The following is a 16,086-nucleotide window of genomic DNA, read 5'->3' on the forward strand; positions in this document are numbered from 1 at the left end:
TTCTCATTTGCATTTCATTATGACTTCTTTTGTTTATGCTTATTCAGAGCCATTGAGTGCTAGCATAAGAGACCTCTGTGAATCACTTTCCTGCACTCATTCATGGACAGCGCAGATAGCCTTTACGATTTGACTTAACGACTATGAATATCAACCTTGGTCTGGAACATAATACAATCTTATTGTGTCACTTAAGTGATATGTATTATACTGTTGTAAAAACTGCACAGACAAAGTCTTATTGTGCTAATTGAGTATAGATTAGACTCTTAGTGTGTCTCTAGAGATAGCACTGTGAATCTTAAATAACTTTTTATTTCTATGCTTTAGCTTAAGAAATAGAATTAACTTCAAGCTATTAAAGGTATGTGTACCATCATAAGCTTTGTTGGTTTGAAAGTATATGATGTACTTTCACGTCAGGCAGTTTTCGTTCAGACTTTGGCTGTATATTGAGAAGGAAGTAAAGCCACTGTGGACCAGTTAATTACTGAATAAATCTTATCTATTACCCATTAAATCCCTCTCACCAGCAATACAGCAAACTGACACAAAAGGCATCATGTTCTGACTTCACTTCCTTGCAGTGCCCAGTACTTTTTAAATCTCAAAGACAGACATTATTCCAATCTACAATCTCCAGTAAAATTTTTAGGTGAAGCAAGACAACACTAAAATGTAGAAAAAATGTGTCTAGAAATATCTTTCATAGTTGGCCAATCCGTAACAAAGGAAAAAACTATGGCAACATGCTAGAAGCAGCTACACGCTCGAGAGACTTGAACCTCAGCACTGAAATAAATAGGACATGCTGGAGGGACAGATTCATAACCCAGAGGCTCCCTTCACTCTGGAATAAAATCCCAGTCCAGGTTAGGCAGAGTCCCTCATTGACTCTCTTCAAGAGGAATCTTGATGAGTGGATGGGAGATCGTAGGTTTACCCCGGGTATCACTTCTGTGTCACTGTTAGACAGAGGCACAGTATACTAACCTCAAAAAAAAGCATAGCAAAATTAATTTAAAATGGGTGGCGAAAGCCGAACAGATTCTGGCTAGGCTTATAAATGCCCTAGGGCAGAAAGCCTAGTATAAACCTGTGAACCTATGAACCTATGAATACCTGCAGCATAACATCATTATGGGACAAAGGAGAAGGACATATGAGGGGAGAGGTGAGGCATCATGACAGTGGAGCAGTATTATGGATCAGGAAGATGTGGAGTTACAGGTTGTAGCCATGTCAAAAAGGGAAAAAGTAACCATTTGAAATGTCAGGACCTGATAAAGTGAGTATCAAAACACAGAGACTTAATGGCCAAACAATTGGACTTATATATAGTACATCCAAGATGGCTACAGTTTGGAATATTCAATTTTCTCTGAGGTATGGCAATCCCAAAGTTAGACACTCAGTTCAGGGATTATGGGTGGCTTGCCTTCCACATCAAGGGTGCAAGGGGTCTTGCACCACTGCAAAGAAAAGAAGTTTAAAGAAGAAGAGTGATGTTCAAGATTCGCTCTTCTCCTGCAGGTTTGATAATTTTTTGGCATCTAGGAACTCAGCAGGTGGCATGCCAACATTTCAAAAGGAAACCTGTAAAAAAGCACATTTGCTTAGTGTGGCAATCAATTGGCTACAAGGAGCACAGCATACAATGGCTGTGGTACAGGAAAGGTAATGGAACCTGAAACAAGGCAGAAATGATAGGAATACACCTGTGTAGCAGTAAGGGAAGAACAATGCAAGAGGGAAGGCAGTCATAAGCTGAAAGAAACAGTTAGGAAATTTGACAGTATGCTGACAGAATGAGAATAAAGAAAAAATAACATGAAACCATAGTGCATGAAAGGCAACAGTATAGAAAATAGGAATATATGGGAACCAAAATGATGATGTAAAATGTCAGATAATGGGATATAATATTGGGAATGATAACAATACTGATAGAAGGGACATGAGAATGAGAGATAAAGATAATAAAGGTAAGGTGTCAGGGCTTTTGAGGATTAAGGAGTCTACACAGGGTTTGTCTAAAAGTAGAAATTCATAGATAACAGCAAAGAAGAATCACGGGGAGGGCAAAGATTTGGAGGAAGGAAGAGGCCACTAACAAAGCAGATAGTAAATTTACACCATCAAATTCTATTATACAAGTCTTTAGCCTGGCAGAGATAGGAGAGAGGAACAGTTTGATTATTAGTTAATCTGGTTCAGGTTTGATGCTCGGCAATATAAATCAAGCCACAAAAGAAAAATCAAAACCACCGGGTGTCAGTCATATAATTGCAAGCACAGGAAATAACTGTGCTGGTGTAAAAGAAAACACTTGAACTAGAGGAGATCTGTATTTAGGTAGAAAGCACAATGCCCAGAGTTATCTGCCAAGGCTATCTGTAAGAAGTGGAAAAATTAGAAAATGAAGGTCGCCAAAAGGTGGCTGAAGCACTGGATGTAAGATGGTAGGTAGCTACAGTGACTAGTAACAGTACATTATTTTTGTATATTATCATAGCATGCTAATTATGAGCATCATAAGGGGGGAGGGGCTGGCATAATGGTTAAGGTATTTACCTCACGAGCACAACATGCAGGGTTCAATTCTCACATGGGGTAATTGGCTAGGCTTAAAATGGCCCACAGGGGCAAGCTAGCCTAGTACTAACCTATGAATCTATGAAACCTATGAATCTATCAAGTTAAACAGATTATGCTACAATGATAAAAGAACTTCAGAAATATATGATATGGCATATTTTAGTGAAGGAAATCTAAGTGTAATTGTTTGATATACCAAGGGTGTTTTGCAGTGGTATTAATTATGTCATCATTATCATCAACTCCCTTTTCCCATTTTCATGAGATCAAAGTGTTGCATAACTGTTGCCATCTCTGTTAAGTCAGTGTCACTCTCTTACCTTCCTTGACAGTCATCCCCGACTTTTGCAGGTTGTCTTTCACACAATCCATCTATCTCTTTGTGGGATGCCTCAGGTCCTCTTACCTGCCTGTCCCAAATTTTCTTCACCAGATTGTCTTCTGTTTTCCTACATGTGCCCAAACCACCATACTCAGTTCTTTATGACCTTCTCTGCAATCAGACCTACTATGTCTTCTCTGATGTTTTCATTTCTTCATCTGTCTGACAGTGTGCATCCTACCATCCATCTCAGACACTTCATCTTCATCACCTCTAGCTTCTACAGCTACTCTGCCTTCACTGCCCAGGTTTCTGGACAGTACAATAGTACAAATTATCAGACAACATAACCTAGTACTGAGGAACTGTAGTTTTCCAGCCTTAAGGGTAGCGCCCACTTTCCTTAAAGAAGAACAAAATATAAAAGGAAAGCTAGTAATACCTGAAAAATTACTCTTAATATTGGCATATGAATTATTAAAATAGACCATTGTCAAAACTTTCATGTCAAAGATCATTTTGCATTCATATTAAAAATAAGAAAACAAGATACAAGGATACATATTGCTTGTTTAAGCAACTGTTTATTCAAACAAAAATTGAGTTATTTCGTCCTTGTCAAAGCTTCATCAGATCTGATGCAGACTCCTCTGTGAGTCCAAACACTGTCTGTACTTGTGTCACTGGGTCCTTGCATATAAACCTGTACTAATTCTGCTTTGAACGACCGCAGGACTGCCCAAATCAGCTTCCTTGGGACCTTGTCATCTGCTTTCTATAAGTCTAGGAATGCCTAATTTAACTTTTTCCTCATTTCTAGCTCTTTTTCAACTGTCTGTCTTATTGTAAACATGGGGTCAGTTGTACTGCTTCCTGATTTGAATACAAACTGCTCATCTCCCATATTACATTGTAATACTTTGCATATTCATTTATCAGTTGCCTCTCCAGAACCTTCATGCAATGTGACAGAAGTCTGATGCCTCCATACTGCACACAGTTGTGAATGGTCCCCTTTGTTCTTGTACACTTGCACTCGGATGCTTATTCTCCAGTCATCTTAGATACCCATTTCTCTCCACACTGCTATGATTAGCCCCTACAGCCATTTCTACCTTAACTCACCCAACATCTTTATCATTTATTTATTTATTTTACATTTGTTTACCAGGGAGGTCCGACTTGACAAAGCTGTCCATTTTTAGTGGAGGACCAGGGAGAAAAGCTCCAGAAACAATTGCTAACATACTCTACATAAGATATTTAGATGAGCATTGTGGTTTGCACATACAGTTATAAAATACGGCAGATAATAACATATGATTGCATAATATCATTATATTCTGAGCCTGTTGCTGTCCCTGAGTTCATTTTCCTTAGTGCTGGTCTTCTGCTAATTATGCATGTGTATATACTTAATTGTTTTGTTTTTCTTTTCTTCTTTCTGTACATATTAATATTACATGCTAAACTGTTCTATGCTGACTTTCAAACTTTTTGAATGACATGTGAATTAACAAATACCAGAACATCTTTAACATAAACTTGAACTACAACCAGCTCAGACGTGAGATCTCCATTTCATGTGTCACCTGAAGGACAGCACCTCAGGAGTCAGTAATGAAATATGTGATCATGTTCCTGTGATGGAGATAGAACTTTCTGCCTTATGATTTTCACTGCATCAAAATAAGACAGAAACTACTTCCTGAGTCTTCAACACTACTCAGTGCATATGCTATGATGACCTGTGGTAAGACTAACTAAAAATCACAAAAGTAGGAATACAGAAAGAAAAGCCGTATTATACTTAATCAGTTTTACAGTTAGCTTCTGAGTACTGATAAAGTGTCTTTGAGGGACATAAACCAACAGCCCTGCATCACAGAAAAGTCAGTTTTAAAATAATGGAAACTGGTAAACTACAGTAGGAGGGTCAAATAAAGGTGCAGGGCAGAGACGTGAGCTGTGTTGTTGTTGTTGCTCTTATTATGATTGTTATTATAATATAGCTCACTATAGAAATCATTTTAGGCAAGGGATAATAGCAGTAGTACAGTGGAGATTTGTCAGTTTCCTGAGGTGTACCAGTTCATGCTGTTGAAGTGTATATTTCCAGGACCATACAAGTAAGTAAAGAAACACATAAATGGCTATAAACAAGGTCATGTTCCCTATTTCAGTGCATGGCACTGGAGAATTGACTAACCTTAATGCCCCTAACTAACAAATCCAGTGCCAAGGCGCTGGGTGGCCTTGTGCTTTTAATTATATATTTGAGCGTTAGCTGCTCTCCCGACATGGGTGTGTTTGATTATGCACATACTACTCTGCTGAAGGAGTTTACAGCAACCTAGCTTTCTATGTATTAGAATGATTCTGCTTTGCTGAGAATGCAGCTGTGTTATGTACAAGTGATAATACCTGAAGTTAAGCACCCCCAAGTGTTACAATTTGGTATTGTATGTTCATTTGTATTTGTAAGCAGTTATTTAATTAATGATACAAATTAGGGTGAATACATTGAATAGTCATTATGTACAAACGTGCTTAGTTTTGTCTGTTATGTGCTGAAGATGTACTTCCAGTTTTTGAATACCATTTGTCATAAAATGATGCATCAACACTACTTAATTGATTTGACATGAAGAAAGCAGCTGCATATCTTTTCCTAGGTAAATCCTGAGAATATATTTCCTTATGAATTGGGCTTGTCATGAGATGTTTCACAGAGTATTAATCTTTGTATATTGTTCTTTATAATTATTTATTTATGACTATGTCACTGGCCTGGGTTATAGCTGAAAAACATCCATGAATCACTGTACCTACCCAGTTAGCAAATAAAATGAACAATGTGTAAAATGGGTATTTTTTTTATTATAACAATATGAAATGCTAGCTATAAGATTAATTCAGTGTATGCCACCCATGGAAACAGAAACCCCATAATAATCAAAATTCCTATTTTAGGACTGAGTCATTGCTATTTTTCTATGCTTGTCTAACAGTTATTTGACTAATCAACCACGACACTTTCCACTTGTTGCACAGAGCAAAAACTCTACATCATGTGTTATTTACCAGTAGTCAGTGTACTGTATTTACCCAGTAGCTGTTTCTGTGTTGCAGTGCCCCAGCATCATACAATAATCATGGCAACCCTATATTAACAAAACAAATGCAGAGATCAAATAAGATCCATATGTTTTGCAGTAAGTTGTGAAAATCTGCAGACAAGCTAAAACTGCCTTTCTGGTCAGCAGCTCATGTTTCTATATTTCTTCAGCTAAAAAGATAGCAGAGCCTGAAGGATGATTTACAACTCCATTGTTTATATGAAAATTACACAAGACATTTACAGACATCTTACAATATATAGTAGTACAGAAGCTATATAAATTTAGTATAATGTAACATATACATAGCATTAAGATAGCTCAGCCTTGTGTAATCATTTTTATATTCACAGCTTATATAAAAATGCCAGTAATGATCTACAGTTACAATCACAAGTACTCTCTTAGTAATATTATGGCTTCATGACATCTGAAACAAAGCATGTGGTCCTGTATCATGCATTATGAGTTGTATTAGCATTTCAAATGTACATCCTCAACAAAAATATGTAGTGTTGATCTGCAGGCAGAAGGATGTCTTACCTCAGAAACAAGTCAAATCTTTCCAAATGATTACTTTTACCTTAGCTACTTTGTCTAGTAAATATATAATTATTCCCTCCTACCAGTTCTTCTACTGATTATCATGTAAGGCCGTCTGTGTTGTAACAGCATCAGAAATGTGGTGCTATTTTTCCAGCTTAAGTGCGGTTGCCTCTTCTGCAAGGATCAACCGGAGAATTACATTCTGCTGTATTTTTAAAATAATAGCTTTTTCAGTAATTCCTACAAGTCCTACTGAATGCTTGGCGCATCTTACACTTTAACTTTCTGTCACATGTGATGAAGGATTTAATAATTTTATCAGCAAAATATATTTTTAAATGGCATCAGTTTGCACTACTGAATGTAGGCTATCAGCTTTCTCAAAGCTATATATATGGCTGCATCCTCTGCAGGGTATGACTCCTTGGCCTAACCTTTTACTTAGTAACATGCTTCCTACTATAGTTGCTACAGCTAACGTCAACACTTGTCAGTTCTGGTCCCTCCTTGGTGTTTCACTCACTGTTACTTATCAGCAACTCTGAGCAATTTATGTCTCACATCTGTAAGTCTTTAAGTTTCTTGAACTCACAGACTTCAGTAAAGCTCATGACATCTGTTCTTGTACCATTCGATATTTTCACTATTCCACAGGGAGACGATGAAGAAATTATGATCTGTAAATGTCATTTCTTTTTGATTCATCGTGGCCTCCTAACTTATACAGTAGGACCTTAAATGCCACAGTGTCCCTGCAATAAAGTCCAATACTGTTCTTAACATCCTGATCTTTCTTCCATATGAACAAATATGAAGTCCTTTCTTGATTCACTTTTGTTTCTTGCCTAGAGTGTATTGCTTCTATTTACAGTTGCCTCCAGTTTTACCTAAGATGCCTGCAAACTAAAGTCTCATTGGAGATGTCAGATTACCAGTCCTAAGATGTATAAGACTGCATAAAGCAATTAATTAGACAATGTCTGATGGCAAGTCCCTGTGCAACATCTTCATGGGTGAGGAACTGCTTCATTTGTTGTCTTAGTTTGTTGTTGTTGGTATTTATAATTTTAACTTAGGCATTTTGTACAATTTTTTTCATGCAACAGAAAACAGTTTTGTTTTACTTACAGTTTACGCAGTAACATATTTTGATTTATGCCTCAGAATAAGTCGTGCTGGTATTTTTTTACTTTAGCCATTCTGTATGTTTTTTTCATGCACGGGAAACCAGTATTGTTTTGCTGAAAGTTTACAGAGTATTATATTTTGCATTCTGTCCAAGAATAAATCATCTATCACATTAAAGGAATTCTTACTTAACAGCCTGTAACATTTTTCTTTCATCCCCAGAGTCTAAAAAAAATGTTTATTCTTCTCCGCTGAGGATACTGCGTGATTGCCTGTCCTCAATGGAGCTTTATAATAATGTGGACAATCACTGAGTGTATACGCATTAAAATTTATTTAAAACTATGCAAACATTAGTTGATACAACATGGCTTGCAAAATGTACAGGGCAGATATTACATCTTCCCTGACATAAACATGCTTCCTTTTTTAAACATAAAAGCAAGCTAGGACAAATGAGACAAAGCACACCCTTAATAATTTAGGCAACTGCTTTTGGAACTTTAACATCCATTTATAGCTGCTGCATTCCTCTTAAAAACTGTTTAAGGCTTTAACGTCATCCAGCTCTAATAGCAGTTTGACGCAACACATCCACAAATGCTAAGATGTGAGATTGAAAATAGCTACTAGATCAGACAATGCCTGGCATTCATTTGATGAAGGGGCAACTGCTAAGAAACAGTACAGACTTTTAGAATTTAGAAAACAGAATCATTCCAGAGCTCCTGGGAGCAATCTATGAATATATGCCAGGAACATGGTGAGAAAAACAGGTGGGGGAAGTAGCTGTCAAGTTCTCAGCAGCAGAAGTACAGAGAGCTGCTTTTTCAACATGAGAACTGGAGTAGCTGGTCAAAAATAATGGAAATTAATGGCTATTCCTGGTTCTCCCATTCTCTGGAAGAGAAAAGGGGACAGCTTAGCCTGCTATAATGATAGCTCCCAGGAAAGGCTAGGCATAGTGCATTTGGCGTGCACTGAGTCAGTCATGTGTAGGAATCCAAGGGACAGTATATATTATAGCCAATGTGACATTTGTAGGAACATGTAAATATTGAATGAGCGTAACATTTCAGTCCCATTTATGGGAACATGTGCACATTAAATAGACCTAGTATTTCAGTCCCAGTTTTGTGAAAGTGCATGATAGCATGGTCACTGAGTGGAAGAGCAAGGACCTATGATAGAAAGCTGCAATAGTTGTGGAATGCTGAAATGATGTAGGGAAACTTGAATATCAACAGCATAATGGGAAAAAAATCACTGATAACAAAACACAGAGTAGGGACTGAAAAGCATGAAGAGATACCAAGGAATACAATATAAGGGTAGTGTAGCTGGCTGAAATGGTATTTTAAAAGGCCAGAAAAGGCTGACTGTACATGACATATAATAGTATTCTAGAGTTTTGGGACTGCAATAAAACAAAACAGCTTGGCTGCATAAAGCCAGCATAGTAAGAGACGAAAATGCTAAAGGACAGTGTGTAGAAAACCCAGGTATGTGGAAGGGAAAACAAGAAAGTAATAGTATAGAAAGATTTCCCAGCCAGGACTTGAATATGAACATAGTTAGTGCAGAAGATTGCCCAGCAGTTAATACAGATGATTAAGGCTATGAGCTGTTAAGAAGCTGCCTCCTTTGGTGAGTGGTTTGATTCCCTTGACCTTCATTTGCCTACTGTGTAACTATATAGTGTTCTGGGGCAAATGGTAAATTAGACTAGACTCCTCAGGATGAGCATGATGGATGATATGTATGAAAAAAAGGTTGGCGGAATAAAAGGAAATAGTAAGTGTAGCAAGTACACAGATGATTTGATGAAGTCATTATTTCTTTATTTATCTTTTTTTGGTACTTACGTATTCTTGCAACCAGATTTCCACAATGCCATTATTTGTACAGTTTTCACGAAAAGAGGTCTGTTCACCTAAGAAGGAGTGTATCAACTGTTAGGTACTAATGTGTCACATAGTTCTTCACATTCCTCTTCCCTGGTAGCATCTTTTCCCGCTGTATTCACATGCCTGCTGCTTGTCACTCATCCTTAAAGTTACAAGTGGTGAAAGGCAGCACATTCCCAACAACAGAAGCAGCCCATTTCAAAGCCCCTTTCTGTGGCCACAACATAATCTGCCATAGTTACATTTCGAACAGATTTCACAGAATCCTTCTGCATGTACAGGACCTCTTCTTAGTACTGTAACTGCCTTTTCGTGAGTGAACAAGTTCAGAACTACACAAATATCTCTGTAAGGTGCCATAAAGTTTAACATCCCTCACACAGGAGTCCCACAGGGGAGAAAGGTGGCAGTCCCCCAGCAATCACAGAGCTGTTTCTTATTCTTCCTTACAGGCACGTTGGCTTTTCATGATTAGTGCCCATGTGAAGTTAGGGTGTATTTCGTGAGTCGCTTTGTGTCTGCTAACATTGTACTGAGAAATACGACTAGTATAAAGCGGTTTTCCATCGTGGAGTTACAGAAACAATGAAGCACATCACCCAGAGGTACAAAGTTTCACCATTACTGGCTCATACTCACTGTGACAGACTACTGCTTACTTTACAGACCCCCCTTTTTGGTTAAGAAACCTGTTTCCACATACACATAACGATTTATGGCAGTGCGGAAGTCTGGTTGAGATAATACTTAAGTACCTTTTTTTTTTTTTTTTTTGAGCAAGTTAGTCCCACTTGACCAGTAGCCTCTTTTCAGAGGATATTTGAAGTGGTATTTATACAAAGGGAAATTTGGTCAGGGCAACTTCCCCTACCCTTTTCAATAAGTGCTGCTGGATCTTTTACATGTACATCAGCTACCACCAACTCAAGTAGATGGTGCATCAGTTTAACATCTAATCAAAAGGATAGCACATTCAAGATTGCAGCATCTGCTAATGCTGCACTGCAGTGCCTGCAGTTTGAAAATTACCAGTCGCCTGAAGTGAGAACAGAACCCACAGCCTACACCAAAAGCAAACATGGTACCTGTTGAATCACTGTTGCTGCTGGATTATTACATAGATGAAATTCTTCTGTGGAATAGAAAATGCTGATTATGGCTTCATCTGTAATCACTTATGCATCAAAGGGCAATATCCATGGTTTAGCATTTTTGGGACAGTTTAAATGTATTCTGAAAATTAATTCCCCCTGCACTTTAAGTTCTTAAATGTAACCTTTAAATTCAGAAGTAAATAAAAGTGGATAAAGGGTAGATTTTATGTTTCTGCTTTAAGATAAATATCAGTCAGTTTTCAGTATTGTCAGTAAATGTATTAACTCAGACCAGTCAATGACTGTTGCTACAGTCTTGTAAACTTCTCTGAATAGAAAATGAAATCAAGAACTGTAGTAAAAAAAAATCATGGTTTTGCATATATTTTAAGAATATAAATGAAATGACACATTGTGATGTATGATGTGAGACTTTTTACAGATCTTGAAATGCAGTGTACTAATAATCCCTAGGAAAACTCAAAGGTTCATAGGTTCATAGGTTGGTACTAGGCTATCGGCCCTAGAGCCTATACAAGCCTAGCCATAACAGTTCCCCAGCTATTTCTTCCCAGAATATTTACTTCCCTGGTCCCCTGTATAGCAGGGCAACTGACGTGATCCCCGGGGTGAATTTCCTATCTCCCATCCAATCGTCAGCGTTCCTTTTGAAGAGGGCCAAAGAGGTGCTCTGCTTTGACATGTATGGGAAGTCAATTCCAGAGTATGAGGAGTCTCTGGGATAGGAACCTATCCCTCCAGCATGTTTTGTTCATTGTGATGACCAGGTTTAGATCCCTGGAGCATGTGGCTTTGAGAGATTGGGATTTCTTTAAGTGTAGCATGTCCAACAGCTCTGGGTTTGACATGGCCCTGTATGATCACCTCTGAGTAGACGATATGCGATAGAGTATAGCTGGAGTTTTTTTAGACAGTCAGCATAGGGCATCTGCTTCAGGCCTGTGATTCTTTTAGTGAGGTATTTCTGCGGCCTTTCCAACAGTTGCAGATGTCTTGTGAGGTACATACTAAACGGGGCATTGTATGGGTCTAATGAGGGATGAGTAGAGTGGGACAATGACCTCCTTTTTTCTGGATGAAAAGCCCTTAGTGATGAGATGTGCCACATAGAAGGATTTCCTGACTGTTGTGGTGATGTGGTTATCGAAGGTGAGACCACAGTCCACCTGTGTCCCTAAGTCCCTTATCACACTTTCGGTGTTTAGTGTACTGCCACTTATGTGGTAATTCATGGGTAGATGTTTTTTTTCCAAAGGGGATAACTATACATTCCTTGGCACTGAACTTGAGCCCATGGCTCTGGCACCAAGCATTTGCTTCTGTAAGGCCCTTTTGTTGAGTATCCACATAATTTGGGGATTCAATAAGGCTCCCAGTTTGCAGTCATCTGCGAACTTTGTTAGCCAGAGTCCGTTAGTGTTGGCCTGTACTTCAGAGAAGTAGATGCCAAACAAGAGCAGTCCCAGGACTGAACCCTGAGGTACTCCACTTGTCACTTGTCTGGAGCTGGATTTGGAGTTGGCTACTTTTACAGTGTGGGTTCTGTCAGTAAGCCAGTTGGCTACCTATCAAGCGATGTAGGGATTAATGCCACTGCTTAGTAAGTTTATCTATGATTCCAGAGTGGGGTATGCATTAAAGAATCATAACACAATCATATCATGGATTCCATGTATGTCTGGTCTATTCACGATCAGCCAACATGCAATTTCTATTTTCTTCAAGATATATTTTGCATACACAGGGCTTTGCTAATTCCTTCTTAATAATAAGTAAGAACTGTGAGATCTTCACCCCGTCAGGGTAAATGCCACTTGCAAATCACATAAATATGTGTCAGTTATTGTAGACATTCTTTTTTTATTCAATACTTTATTAGCATAAGCAAGAAACATAGAAAGAAGTGTATGACACATTACAAGTCAGAGTAACCTAGCTCAATTGAATATAACTGAATTATCTTTTACACTGAAAAAAAAAACCAACGAACTGTAGCAAGAAAGCAAAGGCTCCCCGTAGAAAAATGTGAAAAAATAATAATAACAGATTCCAGCAGGAGTCACCACAGGAGAAGAACAAAATGAACGTAGTATCTTTTATTGAAACATAAAAACACACAAGCGCTTTCACGTAGTTAAACTACGCTTCTTCAGGTGTACTCAAACATTGAAAATTGTATTCTTATATACATGGTTTTTTGGCGCGCAAGCCAAATAATAAACATTAATCATTGCTTAATAGAATAATCAGCTCAAGCTTTCATTAAAATGACAATGTGCTTAGGAAACGGACAAGCAAACCTGACTGCAACAGCCAGTAAAAGCCAATAAAGCAAATAAAACAGATAAAACAGGACAAAATTGCCAATCCGTTTCTTTATAATGCAATACTAAACTAAATATAAAATACTGGAAATATTAATATATAAAGCTCCTATAAAACAAGTAAAAAATGAAATAGATCGGTAACGATCTATCATACAGCTTTAATAAACTGTTGATATATTCTTGTCTAAAATATTCTTTTAGACGACGTTTTCTTCGTTTGGGAAGGTACAGAGGCTGACTGTATCAATTTTATCAAAGAATTAGAAACCACCACTCCCTTTTTAAGGTTTACAGTGGAGACATCTCATAGTCAGGCACACTATCTAGACCTGAAGTTAGAGCTTATTGGGAATAGAATTGTCACTTCATTATATAGGAAACCCACCTGGAGGAACACATTACTTCGCTTTGAAAGTATGCATCCCAGATTTACCTTTAAAGGGATAATATCTAGTCAAATGCATAGAATATCCAGGATATGCAGTGACAGGAATAGCTTGCAATTAGAACTCAATGCACTTGAGGCCTTGTTCAGAGAAAGAGGTTACCCTACTCAGTTAATTACTGAATGTAAGCGAGAAATCCTGAATAAACAGAATATTAATTATGACTTAGATGTTTATGAAAGGACTGTTTTTAAGCAGTACAATAGAAATAAAGAGAGATTTACTGATAAGTTGAGCTATGCTACTAGATACACTAGTGATATTGGTAATCTTAATAAAATTATCTCTAGGAATTGGAATGTTCTAATAACGGACCCCTTTACTAAAACAATAGTGGGCGACTACCCTAGGTTTAGTTATAGAACCTGTCATAATTTAAAGCAGCTTCTCTGTTCAGAGAGGACCGTACAATACAGTAATGAAGAGAGTGATATACAAGGTACATTTCCTTGTGGTCGGTGTTCCATGTGTCCCTATATATCTAAGAATATTAGTTTTTTACATCCGGAAGGGCTCTTTACTTTTATACCAAGGTTTTACAGTAATTGTAATAGTGTTAATTTAATCTATTTAGCCACCTGTGATAACTGCGAAGTATTCTATGTAGGGTTAACCAAGAGGAGACTTCGCGATAGAATCTATAATCACTGTTACGATATTAAGAAGGGACATGAATGTAATGCCCTAGCTAAACACATCATTGAACACAATACTCATACGTTCAGCTTCAAGGTTCTGGAGAAAATAGCTATAAATCCCAGAGAAGGAGATAATACCAACCAGTTAGCTGTTAAAGAACTTAAATGGATCTTCACCTTGAAAGCTCATATTTATCCTGGCATTAATCAGTTTGTATCAGTTAAACCCATCCTAAATAATAGGAAATCCTAATAAATATGTTTTTTATATATATAATGTACAGGTGTTGCTATCTACTTAATATGCTATGACTGGCAGCTTAGTCCCCTTCTTTTCCTGGTTTTACATCTCAGTCATAGTTTTTTGACCCATCAGGCTAGTAATTAGTTTTTTTGAAAATTCTTGGTACAAAGAAGTCTTGTCTATTTTATACACAATATGTAACTATTCAGAAATATGGCTATATATTTTTTGAGTGTTTGAATCCTACATGTAGTATATATAAGTTTTTTGTTTAATTATATGTATATAAATAATGATATTTATTTAATATATTAATTCAATATATTAGTTTTAGTAAAAAATATATATGTCCTTTTAAAAAAATATATACTTGGGTTTGTTTTCACAATTAATGTACATATCTCTTTGACAAGAGTGGTTAATATTTTATATTATTATTTTCATATTGTTTATATCTATTTACATGGTTTATTTCTATAGCTGATGTGGAACTACCATGATGGCTAACTTGCATATTTTATGTATAATTTTTATTCGTTCTTAGGATTTTGATACCAGTAGGAGCAACTACAAAATGACTTCACGGGATTTTATATATTTGCTCTGGGTATAGTTTAATTAATTTGATCCCTCCCCTTTTTTCTTTTACATCTTGGGAGTGGTTCACTTGAGTTTTATGTTCAGGCATATAACATTAGTGCTACTTGTAGTATTTCACTCATGAGTTCTGTAAACACAACAGGTACTATTTAGAATGAAACTGTGGTTTATTTATTTTTGAGCAGGTTCTTAGTCAAGTTCTGTACTTTATACTATTTTGCATTTAATAACTAGTTACATCTCGTACTACTATGCTGTAACATTCATTATAATTACGCAATGCCTTATGGTATTCGTTTACAGGCATTTTGTTTTACGTGTTCTTTATATCAGAATCCGTACTTCTTGGCAGTAAGCAGTCCCTTTAAGTGCTTATGCATATTTGATCGTAACTGTTACAATGTATATATCTCATAAGGAGAACGATCATCTAGGATTATCTTGTTCTTTAAATAATCAACATATTTGCTCTTTCTTTAGAACATCTAAGTAAGAGCTTTTAGTTGAGCGTACCATTGGAAGCTGGAGACTGATTACTGGCTTCTTAATTACTTTGATATGCAGTCCTGGAACTTGTATCGGAGGACGTGTTAGTAAGCTGCAGTTTTACTACAGAGAATATTTGCTGTTAAATATAGTTAGATCTTTTATATTTATATTGTCATGATCTACATGTATTGAAATACCGGCAATACATCTCTTGAAATATTGGCAATATTTTTTATATGTCAATTTTATTATTATTTTTTAATTTATTTTATAGTCTGTTGTCAAGCATAACTTTATTGTTATCTTATTAAATGTTATATTTTCAACAATAACAGGGAAGTAAGTACCTTACTAGTTGCTTTGTGGGATGTCAATCGCTACTTTGAGAAATATTTTAGACAAGAATATATCAACAGTTTATTAAAGCTGTATGATAGATCGTTACCGATCTATTTCATTTTTTCCTTGTTTTATAGGAGCTTTATATATTAATATTTCCAGTATTTTATATTTAGTTTATTATTGCATTATAAAGAAATGGATTGGCAATTTTGTCCTGTTTTATCTGCTTTATTGGCTTTTACTGGCTGTTGCAGTCAGGTTTGCT

The 16,086-nt window shown here is 36.7% G+C and overlaps 1 long non-coding RNA gene across 1 annotated transcript in view; it reads right to left on the reverse strand.

The window, feature by feature from the left end:
* Window positions 1-16,086, reverse strand: part of LOC122791797 — a 158,606-nt gene that overhangs the window by 13,303 nt on the left and 129,217 nt on the right. The gene's annotated exons all lie outside the window — the stretch shown is intronic.

The sequence above is a fragment of the Protopterus annectens genome, chromosome 17.part0, assembly GCF_019279795.1.
Source record: "Protopterus annectens isolate FY-2018-M chromosome 17.part0, PAN1.0, whole genome shotgun sequence".
NCBI classification, from domain to species: Eukaryota; Metazoa; Chordata; order Ceratodontiformes; family Protopteridae; genus Protopterus; species Protopterus annectens.